This window comes from Calonectris borealis, chromosome 3, assembly GCF_964195595.1.
Source record: "Calonectris borealis chromosome 3, bCalBor7.hap1.2, whole genome shotgun sequence".
NCBI lineage: Eukaryota > Metazoa > Chordata > Aves > Procellariiformes > Procellariidae > Calonectris > Calonectris borealis.
In genome coordinates, this window is record NC_134314.1 from 45,646,293 (window position 1) to 45,671,832 (window position 25,540).

The window sequence follows — 25,540 nt, forward strand, 5'->3', positions numbered from 1 at the left end:
CCTTAATGACTGCATGTATTCCACCCTTTTTGATGTCTCCTTTCATTTCTTTTCCATGAACCTAATTTTTATATAGTTTCCTGTTTTGAAATTAGTAACTTTTTGTTTGTTTGTTTGTTTCTGCAAAGCTGTTGAAACTAAATACATGATGGTTGCTGTCATAGCATAACTGCTGGAAAGTAATGCTGTGAACTACATCCTTTGCGCTGTCATGGTCAGGACAAGAATTACTTCTTTTGGAGGTTTTGCCACTAGATGCTCTAATCATTTCCAGGAACTAAAAATTAAGTGTTGTAATCATGCACTAATGTGACAGCTAGTTATCTACTGGAGATTAGATGAGGTGTTCCCATTATTATTTTCTACCTTTGCATTCTCAGTTCATGTGTGCATTCCTGATTCATATAACTTGTTTATCTGAGTTAACGCTAAAACTTCTGTAACTTTTAACAGTAAAACTCCACCAACACAACCAGTCTTACCTATGTACATTGGTGGTAGTGTTCACTGATTTATCTTCTCCCATCAAGTTTCTGATATCGCTATAAAGTCAATTTCTTATTTGAATCTAAGTGTTTTAAATCCCTTATTTTTACTCTTCCAGCATTTGTATGGAAACATAGATGTTTTCTCACTTTTATGTTTTTCTGTACTCTGTCGTGATTGTTCTTCACTTTTTAATTTGAATTTTACTTTTCTATCTCAGATGGTGAGGTTTTGTGAAGAAGTAGGGGTTTATGCAGAGTTTTTTATGAAACATCTCTTAAAAGATCTATTATCCTGGATGCTTCCCTTGCAAGGGATGCAACCCTTGTTGACTTTCCTGGAGCTAGTATGTTTTTAAAGTGCAAGCAGTCTCATTCTGTCTTGACTTCAGAAAAAGTTCTTTTGTACAGGTTCTGTCTGCCACAGTTCTTAATATATCCTTCTTCCTGATGTTGTTTATTCAGGCATGTGTGGCTCCACTCTGTCTGAGCCAATAGCTGGTACTGAGAACATCTCAGAGAATGCTGCCATGGAGCTTCTGGTATTTAGTTTCCCCCAGAACTGCAGGGGGAAACTGTTCTCTGTTCTCCTTTGGACTGTTCTCCCGCTCTTCTTTGAGTCACTGAGGGTCTCTTAGCCTGCCAGCACTGGCTCCTTCCTGGCATTGGCCCTGACCAGTCAGTGCCTTTCTGCACCTGAAAGCCAGGCCGTCAAGTCACCCTTCCTTCCTTCTAAGGTAACACAGTATTCCTGCACTACAGTACCGTATAGCAACAACAACAGAATTAAATGGTACCTTTGGATGTCACAGACTTGTTATCAACCTGTAAGCTGGTTTTAACCTGACTGTAATATGCCATTCCTTCCACTAAAAAAAAAAATAATAATCTTCCTTCAGATATCAGTTTGGGAAGCCCACTTTTTATCTTACAACCTTTATTTCTATAGCTAACTAGTTATATAATAGCATATTTTCAAGATGGGGGGGTAAGTTATCTGAATAAAATATACGTATACAAAAAATGGAGATGATTGTCAATAGGTGCTGTTATTTGAACTATGGCAAAATTTATATTTTGAGCAAATGCTGTTCCAAATAAGTGCCCAAACTGTGATAATTCTAACTATATAAAATCTTGGATAGACAATCCCATTCTAGTTCTTTGATTAAAAAAAGCTCACCTAGTATGCAGTTTTCTGGAATGAATGAATGTCCGTCCCTTGTTTTCCTATACCTCTGCAAAGCTGAAACAGATCCCTAGTTATTCTCTGCTTCACCTAGCTTCTGAGAAGCAGTATATAAGTGAAGGCACTCATGCAGGCTATTCTAATGAATACTGGAAATTTTGTAGGAGCCATCAGATGTAGGGCACAAAAATGGCTTAAACCCATCTTCTTTCCCTTATTTTCATTTCCGTCCCTCTACTGAAATATTTATAGTTATGGGTAACACAGCAATATCCAGAATATTTTATGTAGTTCCTGCTGTTGCATGATTTATGATGACTTTCATCCCCATCAAGCTCACATTTATATGCACTGTTCTTTACAATTAACTTGTTTAACAACAATAGCTTGGTTTCTGGGTTAATATAAAAGTATCATCCCTTGATAATGTAAGTAAAAGCTCCTAATTATATATATTAACATTTTGTCTGACCAAATTTGTATCACTAAGGATGATCAAACATGACAGTATTCCAAACATGGCTGCTGGTAATCCACATTTTTTCCCTTGATTGTCATGTAGTAGAATCCTCTTAAATTAAAGTATTATGCATGAAAATTAAACAATATTCCTGATTATCAAAACATTACAGAAAATGACAACATTTTAATACAAAGCATTAACACTTTCTATATTGTTAGATATATGAAGGAAGGGATAGGATGAAGATAAATCACATACTATGATGCTGATAGTGAACACCAGTTAATACCTGTCATCTATGGGGAATAGGCATCAAGTGTGTCATTTAAACGGAAATTTCACCATTGTACACTCTATTACTTTACTTCAAAATGCCCTGCACTGACTCTTCTATGGCAATCATCCCAGGCAACAACATGCATGTGAATTTCTGGTGTATATTATACCTCCAGTGCCATATAATGGAGTATGTATGGTGCCAGTGAGATGACAGTATTCAGAAGAAATGTTCATGTATACAGTCGTAATAACAAAGTGGTCTAGCAGGGGAAATCTAGGCTAAACGGACAACTGTTTTTATAAAATCCTGTGAAACGTGGTCTATGACAGTACTTCAGTCTTCATTTTATACATTATTCTAGGTAGTACATACTGTTTTGTAGATAAAAGTAGAAATGTGATTGTACTGTCACTGAGATGATACCATTTAATTTTGTTGTTGTTGCTATATGGTACTGTAGTGCAGGACTGCGTTACCTTAGAAGGAAGGGTGACTGTGTTACTTGTTAGAAGAAAATATTACTAAAGTAATTATATTTAAGCATCTTTCTCATATCTTTTCTTTCAGTTAAAAACATAGACTTAGAGTATTAGTTGACAAGTTCAATTATACCATTCTCAGACTGTTGGTCCATGAAACATAAAGATAGTTTTATTTGACGTAACATACAGTCTGCCTGTTTTTTTAATGCGTGTTCCCTTTTCATGCATCTGGTGTTTGGGCTATGATACAGTAAGCATTAGAAAAATGCCCAGTATATCTCCTTTTTTGATTGTTTGTTTGTTTGGGTTATTTTTAAGATATAAGAGTCTGAGAAAGTGAAAAGTATTCCAAAGTGAGTGTAAACATTTTATTATTTATTTAACAGCAGCATTATTGCTAACTTTCTCACAGTGACTTTGAAATATATACATCTACATTTATATGCACGAATCAATAAACACAGGGTTAAAAAACTCATTATATTATAATGTCTTTAAAGTAAGTCATGTGTTAGATCTAAACTACTTGACAGGTAGCCATTTTAAAGACATTTATGAATATAATCAATGTAATTCTCAATAGTTATATTTCTAATAACCAATTTGCTGACTTCATGTTCTTGTCAAGATAATTTATACATATACACCATATGTTCTGTGAAATTTTTCTTTGCCCAGGTGAGCATTTAATCTTCCTCTCTCCCTAAAGGAATTATCTATATCCCTGAAATTAGAGGATCCTCCACTTATTTTTTCCTTCTGTCAGACCTTCCAGCCTTAAGACCTCAAATCGTAATGATCATCTTTTTAGCAGAGGGCAGTGTATGGCATTCTCAGAGTCCATCAATTCCACTGTTTAATTGGCTGTAGAAATCACTGTTGAGCTAAAGGTGATTTTGAAGCACTTCCAACTCTCTTGACTCTTAGGCAAGATTCAGATTTTGGTATCCTTTGTGATTGTATAGAATATTTCTCAGGGGAATGATCTGTAGTAATGAATCTATCAAATAAAATGAAAGTTGTTTTTCCTTTTTTTTATTGTTACAAGAAAGCAATACTTCTCTGGTTGGAATTTTCTTACTAATAACAGTAAAGTTTATAGAAAAGATTACTTTGCTCTAATAAATTGAATAGATGCTAAAAAGTTGCATATCAGATAGATATGCAGCACCACCCAGCCAGCACGGGTTCATGGAAGGCAGGTCCTGCTTGACCAACCTGATCTCCTTCTATGACCAGGTGACCCACCTAGTGGATGAGGGAAAGGCGGTGGATGTGGTCTACTTGGACTTCAGTAAGGCCTTTGACACTGTCTCCCACAGCATTCTCCTAGAGAAGCTGGCGGCTCACGGCCTAGACAGGTACACTCTTCGCTGGGTAAAAAACTGGCTGGACGGCCAAGCCCAGAGAGTTGTGGTCAACGGAGTTAAATCCAGTTGGCGGCCAGTCACGAGCGGTGTTCCCCAGGGCTCAGTACTGGGGCCGGTCTTGTTCAATATCTTTATCAATGATCTGGACGAGGGGATCGAGTGCTCCCTCAGTAAGTTTGCAGATGACACCAAGTTGGGCGGGAGTGTTGATCTGCTCGAGGGTAGGAAGGCTCTGCAGAGGGACCTGGACAGGCTGGATCGATGGGCTAAGGCCAACTGTATGAGGTTCAACAAGGCCAAGTGCCGGGTCCTGCACTTTGGCCACAACAACCCCAGGCAACGCTACAGGCTTGGGGAAGAGTGGCTGGAAAGCTGCCCAGAGGAAAAGGACCTGGGGGTGCTGATTGACAGCTGGCTGAACATGAGCCGGCAGTGTGCTCAGGTGGCCAAGAAGGCCAACGGCATCCTGGCCTGTATCAGAAATAGTGTGGCCAGCAGGAGTAGGGAGGTGATTGTGCCCCTGTACTCGGCACTGGTGAGGCCACACCTCGAATACTGTGTTCAGTTTTGGGCCCCTCACTACAAGAAGGACATGGAGGTGCTGGAGCATGTCCAGAGGAGGGCAACGAAGCTGGTGAAGGGCCTGGAGCACAAGTCTTATGAGGAGCGGCTGAGGGAACTGGGGTTGTTTAGCCTGGAGAAGAGGAGGCTGAGGGGAGACCTCATCGTGCTCTACAACTACCTGAAAGGAGGTTGTAGCGAGGTGGGTGTTGGTCTCTTCTGCCAAGTAACTAGCGATAGGATGAGAGGAAATGGCCTCAAGTTGCACCAAGGGAGGTTTAGATTGAACATTAGGAGAAATTTCTTTACTGAAAGAGTGGTCAGGCCTTGGAACAGGCTGCCCAGGGAAGTGGTTGAGTCACCATCCCTGGAGGTATTTAAAAGACGTGTAGATGAGGCCCTTAGGGACCTGGTGTAGTGGGCATGGTGTGTTGGGTTGACGGTTGGACACGATGATCTTAGAGGTCTTTTCCAACCTGTATGATTCTATGATTCTATGATTCTATGATTCTATGATATTTTTCATTTTTGGTTATCTTAGGCCCTTGTTCTTCATAATAATGGTAAACCTATTAGGGGAAGAAGGGCTTGGCAAACCATTTGCTATTGGGTATCAGACAGCCTAACACTCTGAGCTACTAATTCTGTTTTACAAATATTTTAAATAAAGAAGCAGTTTATTTTTTAACATATTTTTGCCTTGTGTTTTATATAGAAAGAAGAATGAGTTTACATCCATGTTTTATTATTCACATTCTGACTTTTTTGTTATATCATGTAGTTCATTTTCTAAATTAGAGACAAATGATACAGTTCATGCACTAAGTAATCACTTAATATCCAGCAGAAGCTTCAGGATGATCCTCACCTTTCTGATTTTTTACAATCACATTTTCAGGTATTCTGTATATGGAATCCTTGTTTATTGATCAGACCAGATGCAAGTTATGCTTCTAGTGCAATATGTTTAAATATCTTTGGTTTTAAGCAACTACTTAGAACAGGTTTTTTATTAGCCTTATGATATGACTTTATTGCCTTGCTCATTAGATGTAAAAAAAGGGTCTTCCATGGAATGCCCAATGAGATGACATTCCTCATACTGATGGTGATGCTAACATAAATTTGCTCTTTTTTCTTTCCTTTTTTTAACTAACAATTAATGCTTTCTGGTTTACATAGGTTCAAAAGTTGTCAAAATGATGATTCTTTTTGCATGCTGCAGAGGCTTCTCAATAGATTAAGAAGTTTAACATGATTTTTACAATATCACACAGCCTCTGCTTTCTGGAAGCTATAGAATCATAGAATAGTTTGGGTTGGAAGGGACCTGTAAAGGTCATCTAGTCCAATTCCCCTGCAATGAGCAGGGACTTCTTCAACTAGATCAGGTTGCTCAGAGCCCCATCCAACCTGACCTTGAATATTTCTAGGGGTAGGGCATATACAGAGAACTGTATGGAATGATTGATTCTTTTCACCTTGGTGGTGGAATAAAATAAGAGAAATAAATGTTTTAAGAGCTGCTCCAGATTTTTTCTTTGGTAACTGTGGGAGAATATATTGTTGTGTTAGTCGTCTTAAAGTTCTATTTTGGTGTTAATTGAAGTGTCTGTTGTTTTTCACAGAAGGGAAGAAAATGTGTAGAAAAATTGTTGACTATCTTTTAATAAAACTTAATGCCAAAAAGCGGCTTGGCAGTGACAATGAATGTCCAAAACTCAAATGTAAAAATCGTTTATTGCTCTTATGTATCATACTACCATGAGCATTAACATGAAAGAGGTATTGCTGAGTTACTTTAAAAAAAAAAAAAGAAGTAGTCATTTGCAACTCTAACTAATTGAGCTGGCTTTGAGTTGATTGAGTCTTACCATAAAGAAGACCAAAAAACTGTTGACTCTAAGGTAAGGGAAAGATATTCTAGAAATACATGGTTGACATTTAAGCCAGAACCTTGAAAGAGGCTTGGATTAGCTCACATTGTTTGGAGGGCTGGATAGAAGTTTGTTGGTCTAATAGCAAAAGGGTTTGTTCTAAGTGCTTAAGTTGTTCATCTTAGACGGGGTATTCAGACTGCTGGGCTTCATGAAAATATACTTTTTGGATATGATGGTTAAGTCTCTTGTGAAGTTTCATTCTAGCCCCTTAAAAACACTTAAAGTATGACTCAGTCATTTAAGTGTTTTCTCATTGTTAATGTAATCCTTGTTTGTACAGTTCCACTATGTCTCCTGTTTATTCTATTTCTTTTTTCATACATATATAAACTTTCAGATATATTTTATACATATTAAATGTGTAACATTAATTTGTCTGGACCCCCCTTTTTCAATTTTGTTTCTTGTTCTCATTTTTTGAAGGAGGATAGTAAGGGAAGAAGTTGCTCTTTCTCCCCTTTGGTACCCTCAGATATCTGTATCCTTTTCATAAGAATTTTTGCAGCCTTATTACTGACTAGCTATGAAGCACAAAGAAGTGAGCATGACAGCCTATGTAATTTAGAACACTTAATTTATCTATTATATCATCCATTGAGTGATAGCATAATTTGGGCAATTTTAAGTGCGGGATAACCACACCGTGAGTAGTTAAACCTCTACAGTATAGCGTGTCTGAGATATGGTTTGGCAGCTGGAATTTACTCTCTAAAAAAACCCAAAAGATCTCTTGGAGGACTTCAGCTTGGAATGCTTCCTGAGCACGACCAGTGTTTGTGGTACTTCAGTAAAAAATCTTGGAGCCTTCAAACTATTGTTTCAACATGTTTGAAGTGGTTATGCCTGTGCATACACTGGCAAAATGTTCTTCTAAAACAAGAGTTTTGAGCCATTCCTCATCTTTCCTGATCCTGAGGTTAATATGGATTCTGGAAGTCCTTTAGAACAAGCTCAGGAGTGCATTGAAGTTATACTGGGTAAAAGATTGTCTCAAGACTTTTTCTGGGTTTTCTCTCCATTTTGTCAGAGCAGAGAGAAGCAAGTGCTTAATACCAGGTATAGGTTTTCCATTTTCTATAATGGTCCTATCTCCAGCACAGATAAATAATTTTCAGCTATCATTTAAGACTGGTTAAAGGTTATTTCACACTATTCTAACAGTTGAAAATGGCTTAAGTGGGGGCTTTGCATTAGTTTTGTTTCTGGGAGTGAACAGTGTTGGCAATTAAAGAGAACCTCGAAGTAGGATAGCTATACGAGCCTTATTGAATTTTGAATTCCAGCTTGCATAGCTATGTCACATTTGCTTTAATCCAGAACAGACACTTCATCTCTGACCTCTCAGCTCTGCTGCTCAAGGGAAACATACAAAATACCTTCAAAAAATAATTCTGGAACTAAAATTCATAACTCTACTGGGCACTAAAAACCATGGACTCAACAGAGACATTGGTTTTATGGCACATTATATTTTTTTGCCACCCCAGGATAACCTTTCCATGCTGCACAGACAATAAATTACTTGTCTCTCTCTTGCTCTCTCACTCTCTCTCGCTGTCTCATAGGAACAAACAAATGTATTGTCTTTCCCTTTCTAATATTTCTCCGCCCAATATTTATGAACTATGTTATCTTTTAGTTAATTGAATTGGCAAGTTTGATTAAATTAAAATCAGAGCAATTGTTCTCAAATTTTATTTAGTTTGGAAGATTGCTAATTCTACTTCAGACTGGAGGAAAGTCTTGCATGCCTGAAAGCTTCTCATTTCCCCCTCAAATATTTCATTTAGTCTAATAGAAGATAGTAACACTTCTTATAAACTGTACATATTTATATTGTTAGAACACATGGCTAGAGTAGTACCACTTAATTCACAGTAACGTGCTGATTAGATGCAACTAATTCCTCCCTTTCGGTTCCAGAGGTTTTATAGTAGTTCAGTCTTTTAATAAACAGTTTGGCCAATCCAAACTCCTAGGTAGCTGTGGTTTTGTATTTTTAATATTTTCTATTTATTATTCTCCTGTTATTGTGCATGTGGTTTGTAAAACATTTTGAGATCGATCCAGCTGAGGACTGGTGTGTAATTGTCCTGTTTCTTGTTTTCCAACAAAAATGGTAGCAACTAACGGAACAAAATGCACTCGATCATAAATGTCCCTCTTTTCAAGATTAAACATTATCTACATAATTTGCTAATTTCTGAAGTTTCTTGGCGCTCAGTGATGTCCTCTGAAAGTGTGGTAAACTCCAAGCTGTATCAGTAACTGAACTCTATTCAGTTTCTAGTACAGTTGATAGTGTTTTGATAAAGCTGAAAAATGCTGAAATGCTGACAGTTTCTAAGATAACCTTTTAAAAAATGGTTGCCAGTTCCAGTACATTTTAAAACCAAAAAAATACGACTCAGAAAAAAATGCAATAAAATGATGCGTGCATTATTACATACTCTTCACTTCAGTGATTCTTCAGTGAAAAAAACAAAATCAACAGCACACACTGTCTCTGCAGGTCTAAGACATCACAGGAGATGCTTCAGAATACACCCTTATGGTTTGGTGCTTATTTTTAGCTGGGAGAAACAATGCCATAAATTTGGATCTTGCCTCTGTCTCTGGTGTTATAAAACTTCAGTAAAATAAATGAAAGAAAGAAAGAAGGTACAGTATCTGGACTTATGGCATTATGACATACCATCTGAGTAGACAACATGAATAGCCTGCGGCATAGATCAACTTTAACTGTGGTCTTGTCACATTTCATAAACCGGAGCAAAACTGGGCTTGGTCAGCATATGATACAAAGTCTATAAGAAAACTGTTCATAATTCAGAAAGTGGTGCATGTAGTTCAGCTGTTTTGCAGTGTTTCCTCAAAAACTAAAGAATGTCTCACTACAATTAAAGGGGATCATTTTTTCTCAGTGGAAGATGATAGGAGAAGAAAGAAAATTGTTTTAATTAAAAAAAAAAACAAACGCCCTCTGCTTCTTCTCTTTTTTTTTTCTAGTTAGATTTTGTTGTTTTATAAAACAACAGACAATTTTAATGAAAAGTGGAAATTTACTATTGCTTCACATGTAATTGTTTTTTTCCAACATTTTTGCAAAATATTGCAAAAATATTTTGCAAAATATTTCTGGTGGTAATCACTGGTTTTTACTATTAAATATGATTGAACCATATTTAGCTTCAGACACCTTAAGAAATTTAGGTTCACATCTGGCTATTTTTCTGTGTGTGTAAATGCCAATATAGTCTGGTTTTGGTGTGTATGGGCCTATCTAGCAAAATTACAATTCAGAAACATAAGCGTGCGTTGTGTAATAACTTCAGGAAGTTACTAATTTGTTGTAGGATTTATTATTCATATTTAGAATTTAAATTGAAACCTCTGATATAACAAACTCAGAACACTCTCCAGACTAGTAATAGTAAAACATGATGCCCATCTGCTGTGGACCCTGTAGAAAAGATTCAGTGTTATTTCAAAATACTCTTTGTTGTGTCAAGGACTTAATGATAGACAACTACTGCTGTAGCATTTGTCCTAGTTTGTCTACTGAGTAAAGACCTGTTACAAATCTAGTATCGATCCTCTACCCTTTTGATTAATAAGAAACTGTGTATATTTTTTTATTATACTATAATATCTCATACTCCTAACCTAAAACCAGAATAACGGTAGAGTTGTTTGTTTGGGCTTTTTTTGTTTGTGGTTTTTTTTTAATAATTAGATTCAGTTAATGGAACAAGTATACAGTTTGCAGTACACTGTGGAATAACTTCAGCTGCATTTAAAAAAAAAGAACAAAACGTGACAACATTACATTTTGTAGTAGCTACTGACTACCTAGAGAGAGGTGACTACAATAAATAGTGTGTTTAATTGATATTGTGTATTTAATTGATATTTTTATTTGATCTTAGTTATATCACGTGTTATTAAAAATAAAAATTAAAAAATTGCATATGTGTAGTTTAGAAAATTTTTAGGTTTTCATTCATTTTGTGGAATTTCAGTTGCACAATATTACTGTATTTGTCACACCAAGAGGAAAAACTTAAATCTGTCCTTTCTCTCCCCGCCGGTAGGATTTAATAAAATTACGCATCTTCTTTCTTGATAGGTTAGGTGAAATCCCGTGTTCTGAAATTAAATTGCTTTCCAGTGTATATAAGTAAAGTTTAATCTTTACTGTAGAAAACAAACCATTTTCTTCAAAATTCATTGTTGAAGAAACAGAAGATTAGGACAGGTTGAAGCACTGACCTGTATAGGATCTGTCCCCTTATATAACATTAATCATGGATGTCACTAGTTATTAGCCCTCAAGAGCCCACTTTAGGATGTATCATATTTACTGTGAAAGTTGAATAAAGGCAGATACTGAAGAAGATGTGTTGTATGCAATCAACCATATGTGAGTTTATTATTATAAGTTGTGAATCCTGACTACTTTCAGGCCTTTAACTGCCCTTCTTCCTAGCCTCTGAAAATACCTTTCACCCTCTATTTACAATTTACACCAATAGTCTTAATTTGGAATTTTTTATTGTTGGATTTAGCAAAATTTAATTAATGTACTATGTTGTGTATATGATTAACTCGTGCTTGGAGTTTTCTTAGCAGGGTGATTAGAGTAGAAATGTCATCCTTTGGCAACTTGCTAATATTCTCATGGAGGCATAAATGGGGTTGGAATCCTTACATCCACAGCAGAGAACATTGCTGTTTGACGGAACACACTCGCATTCTTCGAAGTACCAGGCTTTAACTATCCCTGTGGCTCAGTAGGTGGAATTAAGATATTTGGTTCCTTTGTGTTTCAGTGGAACAGCAAGATTTGGAAGTTAGGATTTGGTTCCAGGCTGTCGAGAAGAGCTAGTCTGAAGGTTATTGAGTCTTCTGGTTTGTTCTTTACAGACTGGTTAAGTTTTTCTTATCACTTATTCTTTCTCCTCCTTTCATCTTTCAGAGCTAATATCCTTGCCCCAGGTCTCTTTGCCTGGGTAATTTCGGTTGCACTCTGGTGATCCCTTGCTGCATTTGTTTCTCTGCAATCAGCTGTTCCTCAGCATTCTGTATTTCTTTCAGTTCTCCCCTTCTCTAATCTGTCCCGCCCTAAATCATTCAGATCTCTTCATCTAATGTTGGACCTTTCCAGACTTACTATCATCCCTGACTCTTTTTTCTAGTTCTGCTTAACAAATTGTACTTCAAGTCACTTGAACCAACTAATTTCGTATCAACTGAAGTCCCAGTGAGTCCAGGTATGCAAATGATTTCTTTATTTGTCTCTCACTCGGTCCCCGGTATTGTGGTTCTTTTGTGCCCTCTTTTGCACCCTCTTTTGCTTTCAAGCAATAGTCCCACTGCCCTGGCACTCAGTTCTCAGTCCTAGTCATCCTAATCATTCAATCCAAGGCCTCTAACATAAACCACTGGTTTCACTCATGCCCAACAGCACTCCCTTGCTGTCCATTCTCCCATTCTACTGCCACACAGATCCTCCTCTATCCAATTTACCCTCCGTTAGTACTGCCTTTGGAGAGTATAGGCGAGATAGTCTCTTTGTTGTCCCAATATATGGATTGGAACATAGGGAAAAACTGCATTATGGGAGAAATATAGGATCAGTCTTGGGATGGGGATTACTTTGTGCAGGTGGAATCTTTCATGATTTCAATTTTCAACTGTTACATGCCTCTCCTGGCCTTGCAGTCTCCTGACTGCATTTTTCAAAGCCTTATTATCTTGTCCAAGTTTGGGTAAATTTTCATCTCATGCTGAATTTAAGTCCCTATTCCGCATTATGGGTGAGACCCAAAGGTTTCCATGAAGAAATAGATACACTTTTGTACAGGGTAAAATAATGTATTTTCCCCGTCCACTTCGTTTTCAGGAGCTAATAATTGGGGTGAAACTGCACCTGTTTTGGTTTGCTTCAGTGTCATGATTGTGAAGGTGTCCAGTTATTACTTGTACCTATGAAATATTCTTTAAATTGTTGACTTTGCTTTTGAAGGTGTGTTTGAGTGGGTTTACCAACTCCACTTTCTAGGATGGATTTGTAATTTCTTGGAGAGCAAGAATCCAGTCAATTGGTATTTTTGTGGAAAGGAAAATTATTAAATGTATAACTCTTCTGTGAAAATACACATTTGCAGGATTACCATCTGTTTTCAGAAACAGACATCTAAAATTTTACTGATTGTAGAGATTTTTTCTTGTAGAGAGTTTGTCAATCAAGTGTTTTTCTAAGTATCATCTTGATGTCACATATGGCTAATTTTATATTGGTGATTGAAGCTTCCTAATGTCTATATGAATAGTAGAGGCTTTCAGTGATTATTGCTTTTTATATTGTTTCCCATTTAATCTCCCAGCATTTTGTTTTCCAGTTCTAGTAACAGTTAGCATAAGCCACTAGTATATAAGAAATGCCTCTCAGACATGTTTGCATTGTGTTGTCTGTAGAATTTTTTTCTGTATTTTATTTCTACAGAAAATTGATTGGTAGTCAAAAAAATTAATCTGCAGAGTGGCTCCATTCAGGTCAGGTCAAATTTGCCAAACCTATCAACCTGCCAAACCTTGAAAAAATGAATAAGTTCTGCAGATCTCTACTTCAGTACTAGCAAAATAGTTTGATTTGAAAAGCAGTAAAATGAATGTCAAGGAATATAGTATCAGAGGAGAAAAGTATCTCCAAAACCGCAGTGGCATCAGTCCCTTACTGAAAAATATGGTTCTCTACCCTTACGTCTCTCTGCAGGGGAATGAACCTGTATTTTTCTTTTCTTAAAAGAATGCTTTTATGATATAGGGCATGCCAGGTAAACTGATTTTGATCTTTTGTTCTGGAAATGTTTTATTCTGCATGAGTTATACAGGGTGGTTCTACATTATCAATTTTTTTTTTTTTTCTTAATTCTCTCTGCAGCCCCAATTCCTCTGTACACTCCTCAGCCTTTGGCTTACTCTAAATATGGTCCCTAAGCTGGCTGTGGAGATCAAAATGGCTCTAGACTGCATTAGAATTGATAGGAAGAGATCTTGGTTGAAATCCGTTCTGAATCATGTTTAGAGTAGACTGAGATGTAATGTCATTTTTTTTTCTGACTCAATCACCATATAAGTAAATAGCCCATACAAAGTAGATCTGCATTAGCAGAAGAAACACCAAGCCAAATAACCTTTAGCCTCATGCATTGTCCTGGACAATACCTGATGAAATTTTCATCTTCTTACAGGTAGGAGCTGAAACTTAATCTTCCATAATCTTCATGGCTTCCTTTCCATTGATTACTGGGCTTCATTTCATAGGGTTGTAATCTGATTGCTTAGCTAGACAACAGAAATAAATTGCAGTTCCCACTATCTCAATCCTTGGTGTTCCAAAAAAACACCATGTGGAAAACCAGTAGTGTCCCTACTATATATTTAACTAAGATTTGAAGAGGAACTTTACACTGCATATGTCCAGCTAAAAAAATCCCCCACCTCTGTAAGGCTCTGTCTATGCTTCAGATAGCAGTCAGAATCCAGAAATACTCTAACATAATTAGTAGAGATTCCATATGATAGGCTTTACTAGGCCTTTTCAGAAGTATCTAGCTGGTAGGATCTCATTCAAGATCTGATTTTTATCTTTAACTGTGCAGATACCTTAAGTATATTTTTTCAGTCTGGCAGTGTTTATTAAAGTCCGTAGGTTTATATTATTGTGGACTGCAAGATATGAGATAAACTGTTTTTTCTGTTGCACCTTAATTTGCACCTAATATTAAAAAGAGCTACTATTTGGGGGGGGATGGGCAATTCAGTCACTGGCTGCTTTCAGTTAGTTCTTGGACTTCCAAAAAGGATGCAAGACATGGCTTAGGAAAGACAGATGTATATCTTTGAAGTTTGGATTGATACAATGGTTTTTTTCTACATATTTGCATGGTCCCACTGATAATTTACATCTAGCTGCTGTTTTAAAAGACTGTTTGAATAATAATTGCTGCAAACATTGCAAGCATATAAATGAACATGACCACCTATAACATGCAAAACTATATTGTCCCATCCATTTCAAAATTAATTTTTAAATTTTGTTATTGTATAGGTGTTAACAGGTACATAAAAGAAGGGGAATGTAGGTGGAAAAGTTAGTTGGATTTCTACCACTGTTTGCACCTAATGGCACATCTACTTAAAAGACACGCTTGTTGTTTCATCACAGATGAAACACCAGTATATCACTCAGGATGATTTTGTTACTTGCTACTGTCATATTTTTACAGCCAGGATCTAGTGCCAAAGAGTTAGCATGAACAGAATCAATTTTCAGCCAGGTATGAATACTGCCTAATTAAGATACCTGTAGTACTTCTCATATTTGTAATCTTGACTTTGTCATCTTTCTATCATTCATTTTTCTAGGCAATATATGATTAGATCATAAGACTCTCTTTTAAACTGATATTGATAAAATATATTACAGAAGGACTTAGAACAGATATACAGATATTTAGATTAGTGGTTGTTATTAAAATTACTATACATTAAAGTGGCAATCTTCCATTTTGATATCAAACACTGCCATTTTTCAGAGAATGCCATTTAACCTTCAGGTCTAGTGAACAGCTTGAGATTAACAAATCACTGAATAAAACTAGTGAAACTTATGTAATAAAACAGGAGTGGAAAAAGGAAATAATTACATAACTAAAGCTGCAAAATAGTGTATATTTTTATTTTTGGATTTATATGAATAAAATCGTATAACATAATATTACTTTGCTTTTAGATACTGTCAAACAGCATAATACTCTTAGGTTCCAAAAATAATATGTTTTGTTTTGCTTTCTTCTTCTTAGTTTAATATTGCTACTAAATAAAAGATTGTAGGATTTTATTTTTTAACCAAAGAAGGGGAAAATAAAATACAGCCACCTCTGGCTAGATTCTTACGGTGAACAACAACAACAAAAGAAGATGCTTACACTTTTATCCCTTGTGGATTTCTTTTTAATATTTCAGAGCAATGAGCATATGGCTGTTACTATCAGCATTGGTGTGTTTGCGGCGATGCCTATCAACATCCACCAGAGAGCAGGGCAGCTCCAAAACCCACATCTTTTATGCTGTGGAAATTGATGGAGACAGCAACACAGCCAGCTTCTTGGCCAAACAACATGGAATGCAGTTCATTTCAAAGGTCAGCGCATATTTAAACTTGCTTCATTACTCCCACCTTTATGCTTGAGATTTTCATTTTTTTAAAATCAGTTTACCTAGAGGTTCCTTTAGAGACAGAAAAATGAAAGTGCTGAATCCTATTTTCATTTGGGGATATCAAGCTTTTTATCAAATTATAGAGGTGGCGTTTCAGAATATTTCATATCTGATCAGAAGGAAAATCCAAAAATAATTTTCTCTTTATTCAGGAGTCTTTCAGGCACTGGGACTGTTTTATTTATTACTTAATATTGTGCTCCAGTCAATCATTTTGAATTCAGACAGGAAAATGGAATTTTTATTTTTAAAAGGAAAAAATCCTGAGGAAAAATGCTATTGGAATAAAGCAGATTTTATTATTTTTAAAAATACAAATATGTCTTTTCTTCCTCTGCTAACTATTTTATTTTCCTTTAGCCACAGCGCATTAATATGAAGACATATATTAAACAAAGGATCTTATATAAAATCATATATTAGTTAATTACAGGCATTTTATTTCAGAGCATTTCTACAACATGTATCATTGAGCTTGAGGAGTTATGGCCTTGTAACACAATCAAGGAAAAATCTTTTTCTTTCTTTGGACTAGTATCTCAATGCACATATTTTCTGTATGTGTACCATGTAGGTGTGTATAAACATGAAGTATGTATGTATATTGCATTTAGCTTTATTTTAACTTTCAATTGGAAGAAAGTTATTTCCTGAAGTGTATGTTAGTACTCTGGTACACAGCCCAAATAGAGGAAACACATTAATATATTTAAGTTACAGTTACTGGTCTATAAAACTGGACATGTATACCAGTGACATAGTGTTAAATTTTCCTGTTGCTTCTAGTTTAGAAACATCTTGCATCAGTTAAAGTAGATCACAAATAAATTATTAAAACTTTTAATATGTTAATCTGTAGCAGCCTCCATTCATTGACCTGAAAGTTCTTTGCCAATTTTAATGAATTAAGCCTTGAAGTGCTCCTGTTGCTTTTATCTCTACTTTTCAGATGTGAAAAGCAGAGGTAGAGTAAATAAAACAATTTGTTCAAGATCCACACAGGAAGTCTGTGGCCCAGTGAAAAACGGAAAACACATTTCTAAATTTTCAATTCTGTGCTCTAGCTGTAAGAAATTATCCTAAGAGAGAAAATGTAATCAGCTTATGAAGAAGAGGCTGTGCATTATACATACCTCAACAGCCACTATGGTCTACCCTAGTCATGAAAATCACCGAAGGGCCCTGAGGAAAACTGCACCCAGTTTTCTGTTAAAAGAATGACGATGACACAGCCTTCCCAAAGTGTCACCCTTAGTGTAGAAATATTAAAACCAGCACAGACTGTTATAATACGGATGTTAATTTAAAAAAACCCAACAAACAACACTGAGGTATTTCTATAAAGGGTGACTTCAATGATAGGGTTGCTAAAAAGGTTTTCCTCAGGTTTTGAGTAGCACAGAGGAATTTTGTACAAGGGGAATAGATGACAGTTTCTGTTGCTATACAGTCTGGGCACTATTTATAGCTAGGTTGCTGGAACAAAATTTGGTAGTATAACAGAGCCAATCACACTGTATTCTTTGTTCTGAAATATTTATCCAGGAAAACACCTTTTTTATTACAGTGAGTGAGTATGAATAAGAAAAAGCAAAAGATGGAAAGAGAAATGCGGGAGACATAGGAAAGGTTTTTCCCCTGGCTTCCCTGTGAATTTCTGGTTTACAACCTGTTGTATAAGCAGCAGATACCTTTCTTAGCATTCTCATTTCAAATATGAAAAAAAAAGCTCCTGTGATATTTGAAAGCTTATGGTCTTTAAGCCATGAGGAGGACTGGTAAAGCATTAAAGATTCAAATATGATTAAACATAATATTTTTTTCAAACTTTTTGTTGGCTTGTAATAGGCTTACAGCATGTGCTATGTGATAAGACAAGATGATACTAAAACATTATTTGGAAAAAAAAAAAAACGGTAAAACATGATAGAACTTGTCACTAAAATTCCCGGTGAGTCAGGAGTATTAGTAGTATTGCAGTTAGGAGTTATGCTCCTATTTTAGGTTCACATATGACAAACCATTTGAAACATATACTTAAGTTCAATCCTTTTTTAGAAAAAAAATCATAATCATGTGTCTAAGTTCCTTTGAAATAAATGGGATCTAGAGATATGCTTAAGTGCTTTACTGGGTAAGGCTGGGCTACCGAATGGGGCTCTGGGTGAAAAAACAGTTTTGTATGAGAAAAGTGACATCAAAGACTGAATATGCTATCTTTTAAATATGCTACTGTCACCACAGGAAACAGGCTCCTGTAGAAATGGTAATTATGTGTAACTGTGACATCCTTGCTTCAGCATGTTAGTTGCAATTTGGAGTTGCAGTTTAAAGGCATAACTTCCCTTTGGCATAAGTGTACATTTTTGCTATGATACTGTGAATAAAGACAGTGAGTTAAGTGTGTTACTTTGGAGTACTTCCTCACATTAAATGTCGTTACTTATTAATATGCAGATGTTTGGCAACAAAGTAGGAAAATTGTAACTATGAAGGAGGCTACCTATTAGGTATCACACTGGAATGCACTTCTTCAAAGTGTAACTCTTGAATGACATTTAGTGTATAAAATCCAAAATGTTGAACTCTTGACATTGATTGCAATACTATTTAATTTCATATTCTGTACCAGCTAACTTACTAATAGAAACAGTGTCGGTGAAGAGTTCTTTTAAAACTGACTGTTGTTATTTCTCTTAAACTTAAAACCACTGACTTAAAGCTTCTATAATTAAAATACTCATTAAATACTGTGAAGATACCCCCAGCATGTAGGAGAGTCTCACCAGTTCTAATGTAACCAAAATATTTTGCAAAGAAATGCTTACTTTGGTTCTAAGTTTTGCATTTTTAGGTAATAGCATTGCACTTAGTAAAGATTAGAGAAGATAGCAGATATTAAACATAGTTATGTATCAGAGGTATACATTAGAGTCAAATGTATGTTAGGATTCTTTCACACAGTTGTATTTTGAGTCAGCTCAATTCCTTTATTTTTATCACTATGGTAATGTAGAGTGCACATGAGTCTTGTCTCTATACTGCAAAAAGAACTTTTTATTGTACTGCTAGGTGGCAGGAGTAGAGGATATAGTGCCAGCCACTTCAGTTTCATTCCCTTGTTTCCTTCTGCACTATTTAAGACAGAGGGTGTAGAGAAGATACAGACTTTATTGCATTTCTCTAGACTCAGAAGGAAGGAGGTGGTAAAAGAGTAAAACTTGAAAATGGAGTGCATGCACACCAACTGTAGGTCATCAAGAACAATGTATTTTTTTGGCTGTATAATGCCTCATCCTTACCTCAGTGAAGTCAACAGAAAACCTTCCATTGACTTTCAAGGGAGTGTAGAAGAAGAAATGTTTCTACGTAAATGTATCAAAGTTGCAAATATCACTAGTACTTAAACTGTGTGAGACACTCATAGGGAAATGGAGTGAAAAATTGTAGATTTGATCTCAGTCTTCCAACCCTCCAAAGCGGCATTTCTTGTATTCTATTGTACATTTTGCTCCAGTGTAGCAGATAGGAAAACATGAAGAAACACTGGGGAAGCTGTGCCTAAAATCCGTCCATTTAAAGAAGCAAGTCTCTTGCACAAATGGTTTTAATTGACAGCTCTCTTAGCTGAGATTTTAAAGTGAGCATCAAGTTTCAATGGTTTTACAAAAATCAGACAAAAGAAACATCAAGGTTTTCTATGTGTGGATTTTATTTTTGTTTTTTAATCTGGATTAGTAAAATCTTTGCATAATGGTGAATTTGAATCCCAAAGTGAAACTGGAAAAGCTGGGTAGTGGTGGAAATCAAGTTTACCAACAGTTACATTACTGATGCTGAAAAAAATTGCTGAAAAGAGCCTGTTTAATTGCTGAATCAATTTTGAAGATTTTGATAAATACATACCCACATATATATGTATAATGCATATATGAGTGTATACTTGGACACACACACCTGATAGGTACTTATCCAAGTGTATAAATACAGGTATGTTACAAATTTAATTTACAACAAAGTTTCCTAGCTATAGCAGGTATTTATTTTTCATCAGCAAAACTCTGAAAAATATTATATAAAAGGTACATGGTGTTTGAGAATTATATCTAAGAATTTGTTCTTGATAATGCACACTGGGAACACCTGCAGTGAAGTTCAAGGTCTTGATATTCCTAAATTTCGTACAGAAACTCCAAACAGGTCTTGGATTAAAAAAGCCGAAATGACAATTTGAAATGAATTATTCTGATCAGGAGTCAAAAATTGATTGTATGTCTGTATGTATATATATTTAGAAGGTAAAGTCAAGCTGGGCAGCAAACCTCACTTTTAATAAAAATGGGTTTAATACTGGTACTTTCTAGGAATGAAAACAAGATTGCTGAATGACATTTTGGCTGTGAGTAAGGTTAGTTTCATATTCTTTCTCTCTCTCTCTTCTTCTCTTATTTTTTTCTTTCTCTCTCTTCTTTTTTCTTGCCCTTTCTCTTTCATTCTCTCTTTCATTCTCCTCTTCTTTAATTTCCTTATTCAGTCCAGAGAAATTTTTAGTCATTTCATGATTATTTCTGTTTCCCAAAGTCTGTATTTTCTTTATTAAGCTTCTTTGGATATTTTGCAAGCTGTAAGCAGAGCAGATATAACTTGACGTTTCTGAGTGTATTTATTGCTCTTATTTTATGATAAATCCCTTCAATATTATTGTACCTTTAAAAGTTGAAGTACACAAAATCTAAGGAAACTATGGAAATGCCTCTTGCTGAGCTGGACATGGGCTTAATAGATCCTATCCAGGAATGTCTGTTAACTTACATCACCTCACTCTATGGAAAAGAGTATTGAATCAATGATTTCCCTCTCAAGTTTTACAGCACATCTTTAGTGTATTATATTTGCTGCAGAGTAAGTTCTGGGATGAGCATTTGTCCCTGTGTGATTTTATTTTTTTTCTATTCTACTGCTTTTATTTATCTGGAAAAAATATCTCACGTTTAAAATTGCTTTTCTCCCTATGCAGTATGTGGTTCTTATAGAAGATGAAGTGCTACACCAAGCCTTTTAAATGGGAAAAAAAAGGGTGTATGTTATGGGTTTTGATTATCAGTGGAGTTAATTCCTTTGCCTTGGACTGAAGTACAAGAAAATCTGGGGTTTTTTAGAAGGGAGGGGTTTCTGGAATAGCAACAGATACTTACTTTTGTTACTTTTCCTTCTCTCTGCCATCCTGTGAAGCTACCAAAGTGTCCAAAAAGTGTTCCCCTTGTGGAAAAGAGAGGGGAACTTCACACTGCTTCACACTGAAGTCTAAAAGTAGTAATGGCTGCATTTTGCTAAATCTGGGGGGGAAGCACCTTAGGTGACGCTAAGTTTGTTAACACAGCTGGTCAATACTTGACGATTTGAAAATACTGTCAAGATTTTTAACAAGGCATACTACAGTAAAAGCTTTCACTGTTTTTCTTTTGTTTACATATGTGATATTATAACTGATGTTTTTAGTGCGGCAGTTGCTAATTCATCCTATTTTTATTAAAAACTGATATTTTTCTCAAATATTTTGCTTCTGGAGTCATGTTTTCTTTCAAAGAAAGGCACATTAGTCTTTCTATAGCATAAAATTAATACACTCTTAGGCCATTTATTGAAGATTGCAGTATTATTATATTGTACTACTGTAAAATAGCAGCATTTGCTCTTTTAATCTCAGCTAAAAATTCTCTTGCATTTCTTGAGCATTGCGAGGTGCAGATTCAGAAGGACCGTACATCTTTTCCATGGTTTTGACTGTGCTGTGTAACACTATTCAGATGCATATGTGACAACAGCTTATGTATTCACCCTTCTACCAGGTGAATGCTCCTATGCTTGAAAAGGGCTTTACAAAAAGGCAGAAATTATGAGCACTCATTAGTTATTACCAGTTTATGCTAATATACTAGGAAACTAATCATTTAATCGTTCTGATTGAAATGATGGGCATGATTCACAGGAGATGTAAATTGGTATAGCCCTATTTAAATCAATGAAACTATACTGATATATGCCAGCTGAGAATCAGGTCCCTCATCTTTATTTGAATAATTTAATGGTAGGCTGACCAGACCATTAGAGAATACAGTTAATAGAACAATCCTATATTGAAACTGGAATGGAATATGGAAGCTAGTAATGTTAGATGATTTTTTAAAATCTTCTTTTTTCTCTCTATTGTCTTGTTGAGTAGACAAGTCTTAAGTAGATCAGGTTTAAGCTTTGAAGTTAGTGGCATATTGGAAAATATTTCTGCACAATACTGCAAAAACAACCCACTTTTTGATGACTTTTGGGGGAAAAAAAAATCATTTTACCTCTGCAGCTGCTGATATTATTCACCGCTCTGTCTGTCCTTACACTTAACTAGTCTGGTGTTAAAATAGTAACTACAGTGTAAAAGAAAGGTGAATAAAAAAAAGAAAATCACCGTGATTCATCTAAGTCTTGTTAATGAAGGAATGTCCCCTATTAAACACATTCATTTGAAATTCTGGATGCCTGTTATTATAAGGAAATAGTGTAAACATGGTTACAAGTCTTCTATTTTTTTAAATGAAAGTATCTTAAATAAGAGTTATGAAATTGCAAACTCTCCCTGGAACTACAACAAATGTTTCTTCTCATTTCTTGCACCTCTGGGACTGTAGCACTGGAAAGTGGATGCAAAAACCCATAAATTTGCCAGATGCTTGGTACAGGGTTCCTGGCATACATTTAATCCCTCACTATTTTTGTCCCTGAAAGGAGAAAAAAAATCAAGATAAATTGGAATTTGGTTTAGTTTAAAACATATTACTGAGCTAATATATGCGTGTCTACTTTTTCAGTGATTGCCAGAGGTGTTTAGCAAACTGATGTCAATATATCGTGTGTGCATATATTACATACATGGAATGGTACAGAGTTCATGGTGGGCCAACTCATTTATTTCTATCAATTTACTATGGAAGGTCCTCTGCAGCAAGTTGAAGTGATGCCTCACGAGGCAGTTCATGGTTTCTTAAGAGCAGTTTGGTTTTAAAAACTTTGATGTCAAACATATGAAGTCATACAGTTTCCTACATCTTTTAAGTTGTTTTACAAGAAGTATTCTGCACCACTGAGATCCAACTTAGTTTTGAGGCTGCTTTGATAGGCTGTTTTACTTTGTAAGTTGATGTAATGACAAATTTAAGCTCTGGAATCTGGATTTTAAGAGAGAAGTGAGACTAGAAGGAGAAGGAAGAATTACTTCACTTAAACAATGATTGCAACATTTTATAGTACTTCACTTAATTGTTTAACAGTTATAATATCGTGTAGCACACGTATTTCAAGACTGTAAATATTTCTTACCAATTTAAAGTTTCACAGAGTTTCTGCACCTGGATCAATATCACCAGAGCTGTGAGACATGATTACAACAAATTTTACTCACATGGATTTTTGAAGTAACAAAAAATATTTACATCTTTGATTTATGTTTAGAGAATAGTTTCAACCAAAACTAAGTTAGGAGAAGAGTAGGAGTGTTGCACAGTGTTGTCTTCAAAATGAAATATCCCAGCAAAACAAAAATTAATATTTCTTTTAATGTGTAAACTTCTTGCTTTTTCATTTTAAAAATAAAATTTATAAAATAAAAATAAAATATGTAAAAAAAGGAAATGCCAAATATTAGACAGAAATTTTACATTTTGTCTTAACAAATTTAAAAAATTGTCACAGACTCACAGCATGGCTGAGGTTGGAAGGGACCTCTGGAGGTCATCTGGTCCAACTCCTCAGCTCAAGCAGGGCCACCTAAAGCCAGTTGCCCAGGCTGTTCAGACAGCTTTTGAATGTCTCCAAGGATGGAGACTCCACAACCTCTCTGGGCAACCTGTGCTAGTGCTCAGTCACCCTCACAGTGAAAAAGGGTTTCCTGATGTTCAGGATGTTCAGAGGGACCCTTCTGTGTTTTAAATCTGTGCCCATTGCCTCTGTCACTGGGTACCACTGAAAAGAGCCTGGCTCCCTCTTTTTCATTCCCTCACTTCAGATAATTGTACACGTTGATAAGATCCCCCTGAGCCTTCTCTGCTCAAAGCTAAAGAGTCCCAGCTCTCTCAGCCTTTCCTCACAGGAGAGGCGCTCCACTCCCTTTGCCATCTTAGTGGCCCTTCACTGGACTTTCTCCAGTAGCTCCACATCTCTCTTGTACTGGGGAGCCCAGAACCGGACGCAATACTCCAGGTGTGGCCTCACCAGTGTCCTTACCCAGAGTCCTCGCTCTTTTTCTTCCTAATTCTCTTCTTCTGACCACCAAACCAAGGTTTCTTGGTTTTTTCAGCTCTGGTTATCACAGCCATTTTATATATTTATAAGGTCAATCATTTCAAGGCCACTTTAATGATTTAATAGCAGATTCTGGAATAAAGTCCATAAGTCCTATTTGCTACTGTTTATGGGGAGACAATGCTAGGTGAAAATACAAATGAAAACAAAATTTTGAAGAGGAAGTTTGGATGAAGTCCTTAATGGTCTGCCTTAAAAGCAATAGCACAGCGGTGGGGAGAGATTGCAATGGTCTGAGAGGATAATAACTCAGAAAAGTTAATGGCTTCTTTGGAAATGTTGGTTGAAATAATACTATCAATGTGATGAAACATTTTGGTTAATATTAAACTACATCGTGCCAAGTGGAATTTACAATAATAAGATCATTTTCTCACTGCTTTGACTTGTGTACTCAGAGTTTTCTAGATATGGATCTCTCTTCCTTCCCATCAAAAAGGTTTATACTGTAGTGTGATCTGTCAGAGTCTGTGTAGACAAAAAGGAAGCAACAGACAACTGAGGATTTTGCAGGTAGAGGTGCAATGATAGGCGAGGATGAAAATAATTCAGCATCAACTGACATGAAAGTTTTCTAGAAAAAAATCCAGTAACAAGTGGCATCTTCTACAACTTATCATCATAAATAAGGTTGGTTGAAGAACTTCCTTCTCCATACAAGCTAGCATCTGGGATTATCCAGCATTCCCATGCCAAGGAAGGGACGGTTATGACATGTACCCAAAAAGTGAGGGTCCTTGGAGGTATTAATACTTTTTCTTATGGATTGTCATAAAAACAGGAACTGCTTTGCAGCTGATGACAGTGTGAATGGAGAGTCTGGCCCCAGGAATATAGAAAGGATGTCCATAGGCATGTAGAAAGTAATTCCTGAACCAAGAAACCTAAACAGTTCTCCTTGGCATTGGTTTTCATATGCTGAAATCTTCATGGAGAGTCTCAACTAGTTTCAGCATCACCTGAGAAAGCCGTTTTGCAGTCAGGATCAAAACTATGTATGTCTTTATCGGCATATGTTACCATCTTTGAATACTTGTCTCGTTCCCAATCTGGGAGGAGTATTTCTAATCAGTGCGTCTGAGTGTGCATATTATAGCATGCACACACATACACACAAGCAAACAAGCACCTGT